Below are 20,831 nucleotides of genomic sequence, written 5' to 3' on the forward strand. Positions count from 1 at the left end.
TACTATTTTACAGGCAGTGGCGGCGATTAGGGGGACGAGGGGGCAGATGCCCCCCAATTTTCGCCACTTTTGCCCCCACACTATGCTAAATCTTATCTACAAAGGGAAATATACTGTCTTTTCCCCCCAGTTTTGGCACTTCCCTCCCCCCCCCCCGGTTTTGGAACCCAATCGCTTCCACTGTTTACAGGTATTACATTAGGATCTGCATCACTAATAGCTAGAAAACATTGCTTCGCCCGGTGGTTGTAGGTCCTACAGTGCAGGAGGAATTCTAGACAGTTCTAATTTTCCAAAATTTAGAATATCAATGTTCTCCCGGATGAGGAAAATATTTGAAAACAAGAATATGGCTATTTGCATTTGTCACGTGACAAGCCCCAGCCCAACAAGATAGGACAAATAAATTAAAAGAAAAATGCCTCCTTGTTTGCATCTGCACTATTTTACGCCGGTTTTCTGAAACCCTAGGCTAATCGCGACGATGAACAAGAAATTTAAGAACACCCCATCCCAAAATTAAAAATACGGAACACAAACTCAACAGAGCATGCGCGCCGACTACGTGGGTGCTCCGGGGCTCGAACACCCACATAAATAATCTTGTGGGTGCGCCGCACCCACAAGATTTTTAATTTCATAAAAACAAAATAACATAAATATTTCTCACTTGCCATTATCAAAAAATAATAAGCAATTAAAACATTGAGATGGGACAGACTTTGATAAAGACAAGCTAACATTGGACAGGGACATGTTTCTAGATGTGTGCAGAACGAACAAAGAAAAAGTGGCCAACTTGTCAGACATTACAAATATTTCAAGTAGAGAAAACAGTGGTCCCATGCGTGAAATGATCACAGAATTTGTGAAGTTTGTACGGGTGATTTTAACTATACCTGTTACTTCTTGTACCTCTGAGCGGTCATTTTCAGCACTTAGACGATTGAAAACGATTTTGCGGTCAACAATGACCCAAATAATATTGAATGATTTGGCAATTTTGCATGTTCATAAAGAAATGACTAAAAATATTGACATTACCAAAATTGCAAACAAATTCATAAGTGCAAATGACGTAAGAAGGAATGTGTTTTATATTGAAAGTTAACATGTCATGATTATTATTATTATTTGGTACATAAAGTTAGTCATTTTGTAGTTTCTGTTCACAACAAAATCCTTGCATAGTTCATTCTGCAATTACAATTAAAATTATTTACATTTATGAAGATTTTTCATTTTAATTTGTATGAATGTGGTATTTTCTTTTATTAACGTGTTGATAATAGCATTGCCTCTTGCAATCATTGTGCATGTAAGTTGTTTAAAGTATACAATACTTGATAATTACAGATCTATCCGCCATTGATATGCACCCACAGAAATTTTGGAATGTCGGCGCCCTTGCAACAGAGGAGTATACTGCTTGTGACTTAGGATGTAACAGCATCATTAACCCGCAGGAAATCATCCAGGGTGTACTACGAGGAAAGAAGGTTGGCATTTGAGTTCCACGTCACATCTTATCCTCCACATTTTTTAAACAAAATAATTTCAGTTACTTATACAAAATTGTGAATGGCAAAATCCGCTGCAACACACTCCTTGAGGAATTCCACTTTAGAGTACCTATGCGCACAACTCGCAATACAAGGTTATTTCATACAAAAAAAAAAAAAAGACTAGAAATTGAAAAAAGATCTCTCTTTTATAGACTTGCAGCACAATACAATGATCTCCCCTCAAGTATTGATATATTTTCCTCCGAGTTTGCCTTTCGGTCTTCTATCAGAAGAGATACTTGTAATTAATATCACATAGTGCCATCTCTTACTTATTTTTTTTTTGCCCGACCCTGTGGCCGAGTGGTGTCGACCTCCGTGGCGGAGTAGTTCGCAAAGCGCGCTACAACGCCAGGGGTTCTGGGTTCGAGTCCCGGGTAAGGCATGGGTATTTGTGTTCATCCAGTTGATAAGAAACAAAGAAAATGTAAGAATTGAAAAGTGTAAAAGTGAGAAAAAGAGTGAATGGTGGGAGATACCTTCGTGTAGGGGGCATTTCCTTTTTTTTAAAAAAAAAAAGTGGTTAGCACATCGCGCTGCGACGCTAAGGGCCCCGGGTTCGAATCCCGGTCGGGCTTGGTTATTTGTGAATGTCCATTCATCAATTTCATCATTTCATCACTCATCCCCATCTTCGCAAATTAGCCAAGAGGCACAAAACGCGAAGTAAAATAAACTAAATCAATCAATCTTACTTATTTTTTTGCTCATTTGCTATTCACTTTTATGTTGTTTTGTTAATCTTAATTATTTTTTATTATTTTTTTATTTTTTTATTTTTATGCTTATTATAATTATTGCTGTCTCATTGTTGACAATTTCAGTGTAAAATGGCCACCTGTGCTGTATCTGAAATTTTCTCAATAAATAAATAAATAAATTGTAGAGTTTGAGTTTTAAGTCCACTTTATGCACAGATAGGCTAATAGGGACGGAACCTACAGTTTACAGTGGGACCCGAACCACTATGTGTCTTCACCGGTATCTAACCCTGGAACCTTTGTTCACAAGGCGACGACGTTATCACTGCGTCACCAGGGAGGCCTCAAAATTATTCTTTCTGGCCCCCTCCGCAAATGCCTCCAGATTAGAACATATTATATAGGGTGTTTTTTTTAGAGTGATAGAACTTTGAATTGAAATAAAACGCATAAAAAATAAGTTTGAAGCCAATTGTGTTTTCATTTGAAAGATAACTTTCTGCAATTACTTCTTGAAAATAATTTCCGGCATATGTCCACAACGACTAGCTGTGATGAACCGGATTCGATCAGTCCAATTTTGAACCACTTTCGCAAGTAATTGGGGACGTATGTCGTTAATAACACGAGTTATGTTGGCTTCCAAAGCGTCAATTGTTGCTGGTTTATCAGCATAAACCAGAGACTTTAGATATCCCAAATAAAATATTCCAGTGGCGTTACGTCCCATGATCTTGTGAGGCCAATTCACTGACAGCACCGATATTTCCGAAGTGCTCTATACGTTTGGCGAACAGAACATTGATTTTAGAAATATATTTCCACAATTTGTAGACGTTGTTGCGGCGTCAGTCTTTTCATGATCATTTGCCAATGCTCACTGATATGAAATGACAAAACAACATGTCATCAAAACAAAACAAATGACAGCTATCCCTATCGAAAGTTCTATCACTTAAAAAAAAAACACCCTTTATATTACACATGTAAGATGTGGAGGTTACTGAAATACGAGGGAAAACTTCAAATGAATGTGTGTTGTCCGGAGAAGTTTGAAGTTTTCCCTCGTATTTCAGTAACCTCCATATCAACCGCATCTTATTTCATTGTTTCAATTCAATGTTGCATTTCTACCATTTCTAAATTCATCTGCGATTCCTCTCGAATCCGAGACTGTTCGCAACACCGTCACTGATTTGACAAAACAACAGTCGCAATCAGATCCTGGCCACCCACAGAGCAAATTAAGAAACATTCTGGGCACCCATGGCTTAAGGAAGAGAAATGTTCTCAAAATGGCTCTCCACTAATTAGTACTTTGTATTATATTTGCAAGGTTCAACATGATGCTCGAATGTAGGCGGTGAAATCATCACGAAAATGCCGCGGGAAGGGGTCTATCAGGGCTGGATCTTCTTAATGGCGTTGCCTTGTAATCAAGGTGTCCCGGGTTCGATCCCTGGTGGAAGCACAGTGGTTCGGATCCAATTTTAAATTGTGGGTTTAAAGTGAACTTGAACAAAGCTTTACACACAATACGCGAACATGCTTATTTATATCACAGGACTATAAGAGAAAAACCAAGAAAGGATAACATAAAACAAATAATTAGGAAGATTGTGCTTCGGAACCAGAAAATTGATTGATTTCAATTATTTTACTTTGCGTTTCTGCCACTTTTGACTAACTGCGAAGAAGATGATGGATGAATGGTGATAAGATAAAGTAGATAAAGGGACAATCACAAACACATGTGGACAACACACACATAAGTCCCATAGATGAGTATGCTGGACATGGGTTCAGACGCCAGAGTCTCGTTAGTCTGGATAATGCAGTCCAGAGCATACTACGTGGAAGTGAAGATGACATCTGGGTGTCTTGATAAAGGGTTACGTCTTACACCCCGGAGGAAGCAGAAAAGTGCGTTGAAAAAACCAAGTCTGCAGACGATCCTGAATACCTACGAATAAATTGGAAACAAAATTCCGATAACCACTATATTCGTCAGAAGCATACATTTTTATTTTACCGGTTATCCCATTAATTGGATCGTTATTGACAGGCGCTTGAAATCCAGAAACTATGATAATTCACCATCACCTGGCAACCTTGCAAGAACCTACCGTCATCGCGCAGACGGCTACTGGATCTTCCCAAGCCGAGCGACGCGACAGACATGGGCGAGCGGTAGCCTCGCACACCCTCTGCATGCAAACATTGGAATTAAGCAACGAGTTGAAAGGGTCAGTGGGACAATGGGGCAAAATAATAGAACAATCGCGTAGTAAATCTTACGGAGAAGCTGGCCAAACAACGCTCAAATACGTAACGAAAAAATGTAAGTGGACTGTGAGTCAAAGGCTGGAAGATTATAATAGCTTCGTGCAGGACCATACAATCTCTCTCTCTTTCTTTCTATCTCTCTCTCTCTCTCTCTCTCTCTCTCTCTCTCTCTCTATGTGTGTGTGTGGCAATTGTCTCGGCATTGTTATCATGGGAAATGACAGTCAGGCTTAGCTCAACGATTGAAATAGCCAATCTTCGGGTGATTCGGCTCTCGATATTGAACCCCAACCGACCTCCGGGTGTAGTGCTTGCCGTATAGCATCCCGAGTAGACTTCTGAGATTTTTAAGTCCACTTTATGCACAGATGGGTTAATGGTGACTGGACATACAGTTTAAAGTTGAATCCGAACCACTATGCACCTCCACCGAGGATCGTCCCCGCGACCTTTTGATTACAAGGCGGCGACGTTGTCACTCATCTATCGAAGAGGGCCCTCTCGTATCGAATTCGAGAGCGAGAATCGTGTTTCTGTAGAGATTATAACAAGAAATGAGACACGAGATAGTTACTGTATATTTTACCCCCCTGGCGAACATTCCTTTGGAAAGTGGCTTTATCCATTCACCCCTTCGTATTTCTTTAAATTGTCAATTTAATTCCACTTTATGTACATACAGGCTAATCGGGACTGGACCTACAGTTTTAAAGTGGGATCCGAACCACTGTGCAATGTGCCTCCACCGGGTATCGAACCCGGGACCCAATGATTACAAAGCGCTTCCGCTACGCCATCCTGGAGTCCTAGATACAGTAATTTAAATACACGCAGAACCAAAGGTCTAGAGCAGTGGTTCTCAACCTTTTTCAGTCCGGGACCCACCTTGAAGGATATTACACTTCATGGAACCCATAAGCATGGGCGGCGGCACAATTACTTGTATCGGTGTGCACCCAGTTTATAAAGTACATCGAGTACTTTAAGAAGCCCTTTTTTACGCTTGCTTAAACAAATTTCATATAATTTATTCTACAAAATATGTAAATTTAAAAGACTAATTTACTCTAGTCCAACACCTATCTAAACACGCATGCTGAAATTGAGAGATGTCGTTAAAAAGCAATGATCGAGCGCGAATAACAGAAATGTAGAGTTTGCATACAACAAGGGTTGAATTTAAATTGTCAAAACAATATATCTTAGCAATTTAAACGTAATAGGTTTTTAAGACACAGGAAATAAATTTTCGAGCCCAACTTCGCGACCCACCAAACGCCCCCTCGGGACCCAGTAGTGGGTCGCGCCCCATAGGTTGAGAAACAATGGTCTAGAGAAAAGCATCGACATTGCTGTTCGAGAACTTATACCCACCTTATGTTCATCATCAACTATTTCCACCGTTACGATTGACTTACCGCTGAAAATATATGAGGTAGTAGTAATTAGACAAAAAAATAAACGCAAATAAAAGAGCAAGCGAAGAAAACTCATGAAAGGAAAGTAATAAAGAGGAAGCAGTAAAAAAAAGTAGATAAAGAAACTTGCGAATGGTTTGTCACGGCACAGTGGAGTGGACGGTTCACTGCCTAATGCAAACCCTTGAGGCCAACGTTAAAAACGTATCTGTTTACATCTGGAGGTCAACGCTTTCGTGCACCTGCTAAAGCGAACACTGGATGTATCATATAAAATGACAGTACGAGATAATTTCCAAGAGTTCGCTGAAAAAAAAGAGAAGTTCACTCCACTGTACACTCCAAAGCAACTATACCGCTCGCATTTCCAGCTGGCGGCTGAGGAACAACGAATCAGCAATCAGTTGATTCTCTTCGGCTGACATCGGGCATTTTCGAGTCACAAGGCACCGAGAGTTCCTGGCGGGACGAAACAAATGAGCGTCGGATACATAGCATGTTGCCAAACGTCCTGTAAAACGGGGGAGAGAGAGTGAGTTGATCAGCGCTGTTAATGGATAAATGTTGTACAATAGTACACAAAACACTCTACGAACAAGCTAATAAAAACAACTGACAACAACAGAGGTACGCTTGTCAAAATTGTAACGAGACAGCGATGTTACCCCTACAGCTTTTACTTCGCAACTGAGGTTGTCGACACTCATCGAGGCACACACTCCCAAAAAATGATTGGTTTAGTTTAGTTTTTTATTCCTTTCATGTGCGAGCCATAGGCTAGCTATACGCACTACATCACATTTGAATTTTTCTTCTACAATATATATATATATATATATATTATATATATATATATATATATATATATATATATATATATATATATATATATATATATATATATTACATTGAATTTATCTTTTATGCTGTCTCTTAGTTTGTCTGTCCCCTATGTACATATTCTTTCCCCTCCCCTAACAGCACATTCACTCCACTTTTTCTTCTTCCAGTCTTCGTTCCTTCTTCCTCACCTCACTTCTATCTTCTTTCACATTCACCAAAAACACTCCAACTTCCTCTAACTTTTCCACAGTTGCTGCACTCTGTTTCACAACTAATTTGAGCGCTCCTTCCTTTTCCACACCCTACAGCCATTCGTCCTGCAGGGCGCGCGTTCCCGGACATGTAAACAGATGATCCGGCCCTTCATTCCCCTTACATATTATACATTCATATGTCCCTCCCTCTCTTTTCACCGCACTGTGTCTCCACCCCCCAATCTCATCCATACTACACCCTCACCTGCTACCTTGCTTACTTTCTTCATATAATTTGCTTGTCCCCATTTCCGGATGTCCCTTGCCTGTAGGTCTAGTGATATTTTCGTTGCACTTTCCGTCATTATTTCTTGTCGATCTATATGTCCTAGGCCAGGCACGTATCCAGAAATTATTTTCGGGGGGGGGCTAAATATCATTTTTTTTACAGGGGTATAGACAGAACCTCGCAAGGTTTAAGGTCGATGGTGGCAATTCAGTTCCAAAACGGTGGGGGGGGGGGGGAAGGGGGAAGGAAAGTTTACTTTCTCTTGGTAGACAAAGGTTAGCATTAAAAAGCCATAGTGCAGGGCCAAAAATGGAGAGCAACTGTCTCCTAAATCTGCCGCTGTTTAAGCTGCTGTTTTTTTCTTCTTTTCTTTTCTTATTTTTTCTTCTTTCAGAACGTGATATCAAGACATTTTTCACTCGACTCCTCTGTTGCAATGTACGAACGTTGTGTTTGTGCCGAAACAATCTCAGTATGTGTATGTGTGTTATTCAATGGACAATCCATTTGAATGTGTTCTCCCAGGTTTGGAAATGATCCTTTATGGTGTTCTCACCTGCTTTCGAAACGTAACCTTAACAAAAATCCTAATTTTCCATCCTTGTGACTTGGATCTTCAAGATTTAGGAAGAATTCAGACCGAAGGCACACACACGTCGTTTGCAATGAGTGACCCAATCAACAGAAACTTTTCACACCGTAGCTGCACGACAGGCTGCACAAGCCTGTGTTCGATTTGTGAAATCCTCAAGCGACACGTATAGCTTGTAGCTTCGGTGTGAAACCTGGTGGGTCAATCTCATTGTCACCTTGAAACGGCAGTTCGTGTTGACCACAGAAGAAAAATATCTTGTCAACCGGTGGGAATGTCCCTTAGTTTTATTCTATCTCCTTTTTCTGTGCTTGTTAATTAAACAGACAACATCTTACGGTTGGGCATACACAAGAGATGTGCTATGCAGAAATTGTAGCGGAAAATGCTGACTCCACCAGGCATACCGTGCCACTGCTCTACAGCGACAGCAAAAGATCAAGCGAAGCCAAGGGTGACTCGGTAGCTCACTTGGTAGAACAAAGAATGGCACGGTATATGCCAGAGACCCTGGTTTTGGAGTCATGGTCCAGCTTGCTTTTTCCGCTAAAATTTCCACATATGCAACATCTTCTTGCTTTCTCTTCTCGACATTCATAAAATTTTCGGCCTTCATGGCTGCTGCTTTGTGGTAGTTAGTATTTCGAGTGTTTTTCCAAAACTGTTGACTTAAATGTCCTTTTTTAACCCGCGAAACTCTCGGACTGCATACACGAAGCTTGGTCCGGTCACTAATAAATCGTCACTCAAAACTTAGATTTTCAGTCGATCTGTGCAGCTTATTTCCTTCTTTATATATATAAAAAAATGATACTCCAATGCCCATTACTGCTGAAATATTTTCTTTAGAGACCTTCGATCTCTTCTGTTCATGACCCGAAACTAGCACTTCACTGTCGGCAATGTCTTCAGCTTTGGACCCGAACTTGTACTAATAGTGGTAGACTTCAGCACTTTCCAGGAAAATGTGTCACTAGTCCTCTTCCCCCCCTTCCTCCCCCCGAATCTCTACATCTTATAAAACTGTCAATGGACACTGACTGATCACTAATCGACTGTCACACTTACTCGTGAAGTCTTATTGAATTATTCTGTTGTACAGACCAACTGTGAAATTGAATCCGCGTATTTATATCCATATTATATTCTGGAATGTTCCGCACTTTTTTTTGTAGTAATGCAACGAATCGCCCGACTCATGGCGCTACCTTCAACAGTGCTTTGTTGTGCAACTTCCAAATGCTGACAAATCTTTAAATAATGCTCAAGTTCTTTGCGACAACACCGAAAGAGCAAGAAAAGTTTACATACTATATTATCAATAACAGGGTTATCCTTCAGGGTTCTAGAACATTCTCTGCCTTTCCTCGATAATTATATTTCTCCTTAAATTATAATCACAATATTTTATTTCACACACACAAGCCAAAAACCTCATTTTTATCTAGTGTAAATCGAAAAATTTCGGAGGGGGCTCGAGCCCCCTGAGCCCCCCCTCTGGATACGTGCCTGTCCTAGGCGTTGCTTAACGAGTTCATGTGTGGCTTCGTCTACGTGCTCTTCTTCCCATACCCAAAATATGATTAGTGGACAGATAGAGCTATGTAGCAAAAAATAGATCAGTATAGTTTCTCCAATGTACAAGAATTGCCCAGCACGGACAACACGTGGAGCACATTCTGTAACAGGTAAACATCACTTTCAGTTGCCAATAACTTTTCACCAAATGAACATAACATAACCCTACAGCTCTACAGCACCTTGGCGGGCCTTGGCTTACCTACCGACTGCTGGTCTCCCTCCCACACTGTTCCGCCGTCACCTGTTATAGCGTGGAGGTCTCAGACCAGTGTTGGGGTGACGGGTGATCAGCCCGACGAACCCCCAGCCGTTGTTGTAGGTCTTCTTGACCGGGTTACGCTCATTCACTCGGAGCTTCCCAATTTCCTCACGATGGTGGGTTGCCACCGGCCCTATACGTAGGCTGAATAAATTCCGACCAGAGCCGGATTCGAACCTACGCCGTCCCGCAGCGAACGATCTCAAGACGAGTGAACGCCTTAACCCGCTCGACTACGGAGGAGGACTTTCACCAAATGAAGTTACATGAAATCTGATTTCAGATTTGACATCCTGACGAAATTCTAGCCTATGGTCATGTGTCACATGACCCACCTATCATTTTAAATAAAAAAGTTGTCTTCAAGATGGTGGAACCAAGATGGCGGCCGTCCCCGTGTCATACTCTAAAAGCTGTCCCCCTAGGCCTATTTTGTATCGCTCATATCAAATTCCATGAAAATACATCACTGCGGATTTTACAAGGGGTGGTAAGGGATTTCTGATACACCCTGTATATAGGAGGCTAATTAAGACTGGAGGGACGAAGAGATTTATCCATAAATGTGAACCCATGGGAGTGCAAGATCATTTTTGAAGGTGTAAAGGTAAAGTTGGCATCAAAATAATGATACATTAGGTTATCGTATAAGATATCTAAGGTCGGAGTGTCGAGAAAATGTGTAGCAGCACATTTGGGGGTGGTGATAAACCGCTAAAGTTGGATCACAACAGTTGAAATTAACCTCCATCGGAAATCGAACCCAGGACCTCTTGATAGATAATTACAGCAGAAGTGGTATTTTTAATACAGTATTTACTTCAGCATTTTGGTTAAAATACATAATTTTTCGTCATTCTAAACTGCGAACTTGCGAAAAATAAGATGACCCGAACTTTTCTGTGGAGGAGCATTTTCCATCTTAGTTATGCGTAGAACTAGTTCTTAATATATTGTCACATATTTAACACACCCTGTATATGTTCCGCAAATAAACGGTAACAAAATGCAATGTTAGCCACCAATTTGAATGGCTACCGCTACCAACTTGAAAAAAATTCCCTATCGAGATGTGTATAACCTATTTTTGTGTTCCTTGTAGTCGATTTATTGTGTTGTAAGTTTCTATTGTACCCCCAATTTTATAGCAAAATATTGTCTGGCACAAGGGCTATTACATGTTTGATAATTAATTCTATTTTCCCCTTTCACTTGACTTTTGAACAGTGAAAATATGTCTAGGAGGTGGATCTATGCTGCCCAAACCTACATAAATTCAATATTCTAAATACTAGAAAAAGGTAAAAACTGCGTCGATGAAAGTTTATGTAAATACTTTTTCCATCTTTACTATTTTCCATTTTTGTACTTTTAAGTTATTTCTATTCTATTTACATTTCTTTGTTCTTTATTCCTTTCATATCCTGTGCAGGGTTCAATGGTTTTTGTCAATTTTGCTATTTTCTGTTTCTGTACTTTGCACTACATCTACGTATTTTTATCATCAGCTGTGTAAAATTTTATGTAACAATAAATGAGCATTTGCCTGTTTTTGAAAAAAATCACCATTTCAATCACTTTAAATAAATAATTTATAGAATAATGCACATAAGGATTTTGTAGATATCATAATCACTCTTGGTGAAAATACTGTACATTAATCTCGTAATCATTTAACGGTGTTTATTAGCCTCTAAGAAGGAAAAAGAAAGGAAACAAAATATATGTACTGTTGGTGTGAAGCTCATACGAAAGGAAATGAAATGTGTAAAATGTAAACACACTTAAATAAATATGTGATGTGCCCATACAATAAATCCTAGAAAACCAATTGCTATTATTGCATAAATTATTCCTAAAACTCCGAATGTTCTCGTGATTTAAATTCAATAAATATTAGGCGCATCCAGAAAGTAAGTTTCCCACTCGCCCATAGGTGGCAGGCCATGTGTATTGAAACCGGTTTTGCGCACGCGTGAGAGGCACATCCACCTTGCTAGTGAATGTCCTAGAAGACCGCTCCCGAAAGTCCTCAGTAGCGTCGCGGCAGCGATGAAACATGGCGGCTCTTATTCCATCTCCCGCCGCGTGCGAGGTTCGTTTGGTGATCAAGTTCTTCAACGTACAAAACATACAGCCGATCGAAATTCATCGTCAACTGTGCCAGGTGTATGGGCCAGACGTCATGAGCAAGCAGATGGTGTGTCGTTGGTGCAGGACAGTAAATAAACATGGCAGCTGATATTTTGCAAACTATCAATAAAAAATTGCCAAAATTCAGCTACAAAGACTATAAAAATATTTTAAGTTACAATTATAGAGTACATGCATGTTTTATTTTCACTGGAAGAAAGTTACTGAAATTATTATAGTTTTATTAACACACTCAACAAACATTTCCAGAGTAGGTTATCATATCCAGTATCAAAACGGAAAAATGTATATTTACACACATTTTTTTTATTTGCTTTAATCAAACTATTCAAATATTTTACGGGTCCATTTACTAGAAAAAGCCTCTCTATAAAAAAATACATGTCTTTATGTATGATGTCAAAAACCAAACTAGCAATTTTGAGCGTGGTTAAAAAAAATATCGATTTAAATTAAAAAATCCGATTTAAATAAAAAATCATCAAAAATGATTTTTTAAAATAAAAATCATGATTTCTTTTTATCCATCCACACATCACCTTGTAATCAATGGATTCTAGATTCGTTTCCCGGTTAGGTAAAATTTCCGCTGTCGAATCCCCAGTCACAATTAATTAACCTATTTGTGTAATTTTATTTCATGTCACGTCAGGATTCGTACAGCAGCTGTGTTTGCGGACAATTTTATTCGTCGTGTGGAAGGAAATATCTTGAGCTACTGTTTGAACACTCAAATACTGGAAAATGTACCATCGTAAACAGGGTTACAATCTCCCGCCCACATGAATTCCGTATGTTTACAAGATCTGGCCACAATCATGGCTGCTCGAAGGCACAAGTTTGACGTAGGTGAAAAACACCTGCACAAAAGCAGACTTGAAATAAAGTTCTACAACGCAGACATAAAATAATTGAAATCGAGAAAATAGTATTTGTAGATCAATACTAAAAACAATAACTCTTGATTTAAGGAACATAAAAAGTAACTTCCTCCGGGCCGGATTTGAACCAGCGACCTATGGATAACTGAATTATTTTTACCACTACAGTCCACCGCTCTACCAACTGAGCTACCTGAGGAACTGTCATTAAAGAAACTTTCTCTATCAGTCTATCTAAAACTCAGAACTCTTATCTGCATTTCCGGCGTTCCTTTGCCCTTGCAAATAAGTGTCAGATTTCATTATCAATGGACACCGGACTGCGCTGAATCAACACGGTTACCAGGGGGGGGGGAAGCAGTGTTGCCAAGTCTAAAGAAACGAAACTAACAAAATCAACACACTAAGATTGGCGAATCATATACGCGTTCCACTCTATAAAGACGACGAAACACGCCGCAAGACAACATCGAAATGAAGAGAGAGCATTGATTTTCCGCAAAGAAATAGCGGAGTCAGGTCTAGAAAGCAGGAAATTGGGTTCGAGCAACGAGGCACTGACTACGCGTCGCCGAACGAAAATCCGTTTGGCAAACGCTGTTGTGCTAAAGTGCTGAATTTTAGCTGATTTTCTGATACATTGATGATCAACTCAGGTCGAATGTTTTGCTTTTATACGACATTAAATTATTTTACATAGCATTTCAGTAGTCAGTGATTGATATTAATTTATCTCCGCCTTTACTGTCAACATTACGTACGAAAGTTTCCTTTTAACTTACGTTATGCTTATAGGCTGCTTATGGCAGTTATGGTAACCACACTTAAGGCTTTCTTAATATTCTGACGGGTGCTTATAAATAGAGCCGAGAACGAGACACTTTCTTACAAGTCTCGCTTCAGTGCCACCCCACCCCCATACTCGAAAGCAAGAAAGTGTCTCAGTAATGAGCATGTTTGGTGCTATTTATAAGAGACCAAAGTCCAAGATATTTTCATGGTTATTAAGGCCCAAGTAGCTATTTGGCCTAACGAAACAGCAGAAGTGAAGAAGATTTTTTTACGCTTCCCTTCCTGAATGTAATAAAAGAAACTCCTCCGGGCCGGATTTGAACCAGCGACCTATGGATTACTGAAATTGCTCACCACTACAGTCCACCGCTCTACCAACTGAGCTACCAGAGGAACTACGCTACACATAACGCAGTACGGTGCCATTTGCAGTAGAATTATATATACACTTTTGTCCAATTTTATTTACAGTTTCTCAGTATCAACCACAGAAACAAGCCATGTCTTACCCATGAATCGAATCCAGGTTCCCTTGCGTCAAAGCGCGTTGTGCTAACCACTCCCCCAACGAAAGTGGACGACCACTCCGGCACGGACACTTGACAACTCAGCTTCCAGAAGAAAATGGAATCTTTCGTATACATTGCGAATAGTAAGTAATATGCATAACTGCCAAGTCTAGTTTTTCGTTTTTGTCTCAAGAAAAGCGCTGATGTCGCGTAACAATGCCGATTTACACTCGTTAAGTCTCAATTCGGTTTAAACCTTAAACTGCACTTTATATCACTATTGTTGTTGAAAAGTGCTCCTCTGAGGCCGTGCAATCCCTTGGACTCTCACGACATGGGTCCGAGTCTACCTGGGTTCAGTCTCTGGGTTTTCGGCCTGTGTAGAGGACTGGTGGCAACCCACCATCGTGAGGAAATTGGGGAGCTACGAGTGAGTAGCGTAACCCGGTCATGGATACCTCCTATAACGGCTGGGGGTACGACATGCTTACCCTCCGTCACCCCATTACGGGTTGAAGATCTACACAACTCTAGGTAGGACTGTGGGATGGAGACTGGCAGTCGGGAGATAGGCCAAGGCATGCGCGCCGACTACGTGGGTGCTCCGGGTCTCGAGCACCCACATAAATAATCTTGTGGGTGCGGCGCACCCACAAGATTTTTAGTTTGATAAAATCAAAATAAAATAAATATTTCTCACTTGCCATTATCATAATAAGCAATTAAAACATTGAGATGGAAGTTAAAATTTCTAACCTCTGAAACATAATTGTTTCAGATGTATTTGTGCATGTGCGAGACTTTCTGGTGATTCTTCGTGAATTAATATATTTGTAAGACATTCGCCAAAGAGCCTAGCAGTGTTTCAATCGCTACAAGAAGACAACGAAGATGGTGTTGTAAAAAACATTCCCAGACTGACTTTGCGACCATTCTGTCCCACAAGGTGGTGTGTGAGGGTAAAATCACTACAATCGTTGGAAAGTAAATATGACGTTATCTTGAATTTTTTGGAAGATCTGTCAGAAGAAAAAAGTGAAGTCGCTGGGAAGGCTAGTGGATATTTTTCAAACCTACATCAATTCAGATTTCTTATTTTCCTGAAAATGTTAATTTCAGTTTTCGGCAGGATTGAACAATTTCATTCCTCTTTTCAGAAGAAATTATTGCCGTACTGAGAAATCAAAACTTTGGTGGAAACTTTGTGTGCAAGTTTAGCTTCACAAAGTAATATTTTTTGAGTTGTGGAATGAAACCATGAGGAAAGCGGAGGAATTGAACTTTGATGAACCAGTTTTGCCTAGAAAACGGAAGATGCCAAAACGCTACGACGAAGGTAGTGATCCTCATACGTATCAAACGCCGGAGGAAATGTACAGACAAATATTTTTTTGAAATAATTGATGTGGCTGTGGATTGGCTAAATCTTAGATTTCAAACAAAGATTTTGGAACTTATTTCACAACTTGAAGCTTTTGCTATCGGTCAAATTGGTTTTGCAGTTCTATGGGACAGACTTTGATAAAGACAAGCTAACATTGCACAGGGACATGTTTCTAGATGTTTGCAGAACGAACAAAGAAAAAGTGGCCAACTTGTCAGACATTACAAATATTTTAAGTAGAGAAAACAGTGGTCCCATGCGTGAAATGCTCACAGAATTTGTGAAGTTTGTACGGGTGATTTTAACTATACGTGTTACTTCTTGTACCTCTGAGCGGTCATTTTCAGCACTTAGATGATTGAAAACGTTTTTGTGGTCAACAATGACCCAAAAAAGATTGAATTATTTGGCAATTTTGCATGTTCATAAAGAAATGACTAAAAATATTGACATTTCCAAAATTGCAAACAAATTCATAAGTGCAAATGACGTAAGGAGGAATGTGTTTTATATTGAAAGTTAACATGTCATGATTATTATTATTTGGTACATAAAGTTAGTCATTTTGTAGTTTCTGTTCACAACAAAATTCTTGCATAGTTCTTTCTGCAATACAATTAAAATTATTTGCATTTATAAAGATTTTTTCATTTTAATTTATATGAATGTGGTATTTTCTTTTAGTAACGTGTTGATAATATCATTGCCTCTTGCAATCATTGTGCATGTAAGTTGTTTAAAGTATACAATAGTTGATAATTGCAGAACTAACCGCCATTGATATGCACCCACAGAAATTTTGGAAAGTCGGCGCCGTTGGGCCAAGGCCCTTACGGGCTGTAGAGCCACGGGTTAAATTGTTGTTGAAAAGTATTGTTCGCGGGATGGTGCAAATATCTGTGATTCTTTTAAGGCGTGGTTATTATAACATAAATATGAATACATGAATAGAAACAGTAGCGACGACGGGGGGGGGGGTCAGTTGCCCCCACCCACGTTTTTCCACTTTTACCCCCGCACTATGCTAAACCTTATCTACCAAGGGAAAGTAATCTGTCCTTCCTCCCCCAGTTTTGGGGTATGGAACCAAATCGCCACCATTGACTAAAAAAATATATATATTCGGTGGCGGTCACAAGTACACGGATCTTGACCTTCAGACGATTGGTTTCACATATGACAAACAGATGGTGTAACATGGCTTTCGGGACAGGAAAGCCAAAGCAAGAGAAAGTTTCATATTACATGAAGTAGGGCGTTATAACTTTCGAAGTTCCTCTGGTAGCTCAGTTGGTAGGGCGGCCCCTGTGGCGGAGTGGTTAGCACATCGCGCTACGACGCCAGGGGTCCCGGGTTCGATTCCCGGCTAGGCCATGGATGTTTGTGATTGTCTGTCCTGAAAAGTCTTGAAATTGAAATATGAATGAAATGATATGAGTGAATGAAGTGTGATGGGGGAAGCTTCCGCATAGGGGCTTTCCTTTAAAAAAAAAAAAAAAAAAAAAAGTTGGTAGAGCGGTGGACTGTAGTGGTGAATAAGTTCAGTAATCCATAGGTCGCTGGTTCAAATCCGGCCCGGAGGAGTATTTTTTTAAAATTTATATTCAGGAAAAGGAGGAGGGGGACGATTCGTACAAAATTTGATTTTGCATTTGACGGATTTTCTTCACTTCGGCTGTTTCGTTAGAATATCGACCTCCGTGCCGGAGTGGTGATCGCAGCGCCCCGGGTTCGAATCCAGGTTAAAACATGGATGTTTGTGTTTGTCCTGATTGAAAGAGTAGAGATTTGAGTGTAATTGATATGATTTCGACGTGTGGGGAAACTGCCGCTTAGGAGTTTTCCTTTAAAAAAAATGTTGGTAGAGCGGGGGATTGTATTGGTGAGCAAGTTCAGTAATCCATAGATACCAGTTCTGAATTTCTCAAGATTGATTGGATTGATTTGTTGTTTTAAGTCCACTTTATGCACAGTAAGGCTAATCGGAACTGGACCTACAGTTTAAAGTGGGATCCGAACCACTATGTGCCTCCACCGGGAATCGAACCCGGGACCCCTTGATTACAAGGCGACGACGCTACCACTGCGCCATCAGGGAGGCCGAATTTCTCAAGGTAACGCAATGAACAACGCGAAGTAACGTTTCATGTTTCGATTACAATAATCCGTGGCTCGACAGCCCTTGAAGGGCCTAGGCCGATGTCTCCTACCTATAGAGGTGTAGAGATCTTCAACCAGTAATGGGGTGAAGTGGGGTCAGCATGTCGAACCCTCAGCCGTTATAGGAGATTTCCCAGACCAGGTTATGCTACTCACTCGTAGCTCCCCAATTTCCTCACGATGGTGGGTTGTCACCGGTCCTATACACAGGCCGAGAACCCAGATACTGAACCCAGGCGGACCCGAACCGCAGGCGGAGTCCAAAGCACAGCGCCTAGAGGACTTCATGTTTCAATTACTTATGTGAATTTGTTACGGTATTACAAACTTAAATACCGAAAAAAGTAACACGTTAATGACTCAAGTACCGAAAAAGTAACACGTTACTGACTCCAGTATCGAAGTAACGCGTTACTAACTCAAGTATCGAAGAAGTAACGTGTTATAACTCAAGTACCAATAAAGTATCGCGTTACTGACTCAAGTATCGAAAAATTAACACGTTACTAACTCAAGTACCGAAAAAGTAACGCGTTACTGACTCCAGTATCGAAGTAACACGTTATTTCTTCGATACTTGAGTTAGTAACGCGTTACTTCGATACTTGAGTTAGTAACACGTTACTTCTTCGATACTTGAGTTAGTAAAGCGTTACTTCTTCGATACTTGAGTTAGTAACGCGTTACTAACTCAAGTATCGAAGTAACGCGTTACTAACTCAAGTACCAATAAAGTACCGCGTTACTGACTCAAGTACCGAAAAATTAACACGTTACTAACTCAAGTACCGAAAAAGTAACACGTTACTACCTCAAGAACTGAAAAAGTAACACGTTACCTAGCAACACCTTAGTAAGAGAGGGAACTCTATGGAAATAAGAGACAGCTTAAACGAAGACTAAATGTAACAAAATAGTGTAGAAAAATCAAAAATATGTAGTGCGTACAGCCTATGGCTCGCACAAAAAGAAAATAAATCTAATCTAATCTACCAAACCCGCAACACCTTCGAAAACCGTCAGTGCCTCTCCATCCAAGCCGTGATAAAGACATTCTTACAAGATGGATATAATCTCAGCTCCCTGTAGGGTCTCTATTCCTTCCAGACATGTAGGGGTTGATGATTCCTAATTATCTCGCCAGAGGGAAGGCAATCTGTGGTTGGCCCTCATCATACTTAAATACCTTTCTACCTCTCGCCTTGTCTTTCTCTAGCCTTTATTCTTAATCTCAAACGCAGACAAACGCTGACTTTTCATGTTCATAGGCCCCATGGGTTAATTTTACGTCTCTATATACAGGGTGAGCCAAAAAAAATAGACAAGTTTATGTACTTATAATAAAGTTACTATTTATAGTAAAATAACGCGTAAAACATTAATGGATAGCGTAGATCTCAAGAAAGGTCCTTATTTCGGCTTGGTATGAACATTTTTACTTCGCCAAAGGTTCTGCAGTAGCAAAATTGCGCGTGACCAGGAGAAGATTTATTGAAGAAAGCTGTTTATGTGCCAAGATATCTACTTGTTCGAATAAGAGCGTATTATCCTGCCAGAAAAAAAATTATACACACAGACATGCTATCCTGTCTTGCAAAAAGGTTGATGATCTCGCCATGTGACACGCGATTCATATATTAAATGTTTGTGAATCTTCAAGGCGTTTACACGTGTTTTTGAAATATGATCATGTACCACAGCGTTGTCATCTAACGACAACCGTGTGCAAGAAACTGTAGAAATTAGTAGAATAGCTGGGTGTTTTCGATAATTTCCTTTCGAACGTTATTTTGAAAATTGTTGAAGCGATCCACGAAAAGAAGTTCCCTTATTCCTCTCGTTGAATACTAGAAGGAGTGGATGGTGGACATGTAGTGAGTTGATATTCGGAATATACTGTCGCAAACAAGCCCTATTTTTTTTAATCACCTTTCCCTCCTAGATCCAACACAGTTAGAGGGATTACTTAAGATTTATCTAAACAAATGAGCCACGTTTCTAGAGTTGTAGTAGTTTTAAAACGGAGCTCTTCGGGTACTTCCGTCAGCTCTCGTGATTGTGAAGGCAGCAGCCAATGAGCTAGGGCATACAATAATTCTTAAACCTTAGAGCGAGCTGCTGTAAGAGAGACATTGCTTAGCCACCAACATGACATAAAGAACAGCCAATCCGATGTAGAGTATCCACAAGAAAGGAGAGGCCACGCCTCAAATATACCGGAGAAAGCCGAAGATCGTTGCTCAAAAGTTTGGACAAGCAATAGATAAAAGCGGTAAGATACAAGTAACATTAGGCAATCAGCAAACAAACTTTCTAACCTTTCAAAAGCTTTGAAACAAGAATAAAATACACTGAGCTATATAATAAAGAGATTAGATAAAGTCACCGTGTGTCTAGCGCTTTTTTTTCCTGCCACGCTAGAAAAATGAAACTTGTAATAATGGTTCTCTTTATTAAAAAGATTCTGTGCGAGTATTCAGGTGTAAAACTTGTTCACGACATCTCCAAACTGATGGGTTCCTCTGGCGACATACCAAGGGAACCTGTTTCGCCAGCTATTAAACTATGCTTGCCAATACTGTAATGCCTTTTAATTGAGGAAACATGTTTTCATATCATCTTACGACACATACTCCAATGAAGAGGATACATAAGCATTTTTTCATACGCATTAAAGTAGCAGACTATTTCAGGACAACTTTTGATTGATTCTGTCCAGTATTTTTAAAAAAGTTTAACCAATAGAAGTACGATTTTCGTGAGTTCTATACATGGCCTTAACTTCACCTTGATAAACAAGACGCAATAAATAAAAATAAGGTTCTACACCGGACAATCTGCAAAATTACAAACTACATTATAAAGATATTTAAAATCAAATCCTTGTATTCAACGGAAGGCAGTGTTACTACTTCTCGTTCACATCTAAAGCATTGGGTTACTCCTTACCATGGACGTCCGAAGGATTTTCTCTACGGAGGGGCAAGGAAGGTATTTTTTCCAGGGGACAAAGAAGGCACATTTTCCACAATAATAGTGTTTCTCAAAAAACATTGCTTAAATTTGAATTTACCATCTTCATGCAATAATTAAGACATTTTATTGTGGCTGAAATGAAATTATATGTGTGAAATATATAATATATGGTTGACTTTCATTTTGCAGGGGGAGGGCCACGGCCCCCTTGCCCCCCTTCCGGACGCCCATGCTTCTTACGGCTCAC

General features: G+C 39.9%; 1 protein-coding gene and 2 non-coding genes across 3 annotated transcripts in view; all 3 read right to left on the reverse strand.

Annotated features, from left to right (window-relative positions):
- Positions 1–20,831, reverse strand: part of LanB2 (laminin subunit gamma-1) — a 351,641-nt gene that overhangs the window by 281,001 nt on the left and 49,809 nt on the right. The gene's annotated exons all lie outside the window — the stretch shown is intronic.
- TRNAY-GUA (transfer RNA tyrosine (anticodon GUA)) lies at positions 12,871–12,962 on the reverse strand. The gene is given in 2 exon segments: positions 12,871–12,906; positions 12,926–12,962. It is a non-coding gene; the product is annotated as a tRNA-Tyr (tRNA).
- TRNAY-GUA (transfer RNA tyrosine (anticodon GUA)) lies at positions 13,858–13,948 on the reverse strand. Its single transcript is given in 2 exon segments — positions 13,858–13,893; positions 13,912–13,948. It is a non-coding gene; the product is annotated as a tRNA-Tyr (tRNA).

The sequence above is a fragment of the Lepisma saccharinum genome, chromosome 14, assembly GCF_977018435.1.
Source record: "Lepisma saccharinum chromosome 14, izLepSacc3.1, whole genome shotgun sequence".
NCBI lineage: Eukaryota > Metazoa > Arthropoda > Insecta > Zygentoma > Lepismatidae > Lepisma > Lepisma saccharinum.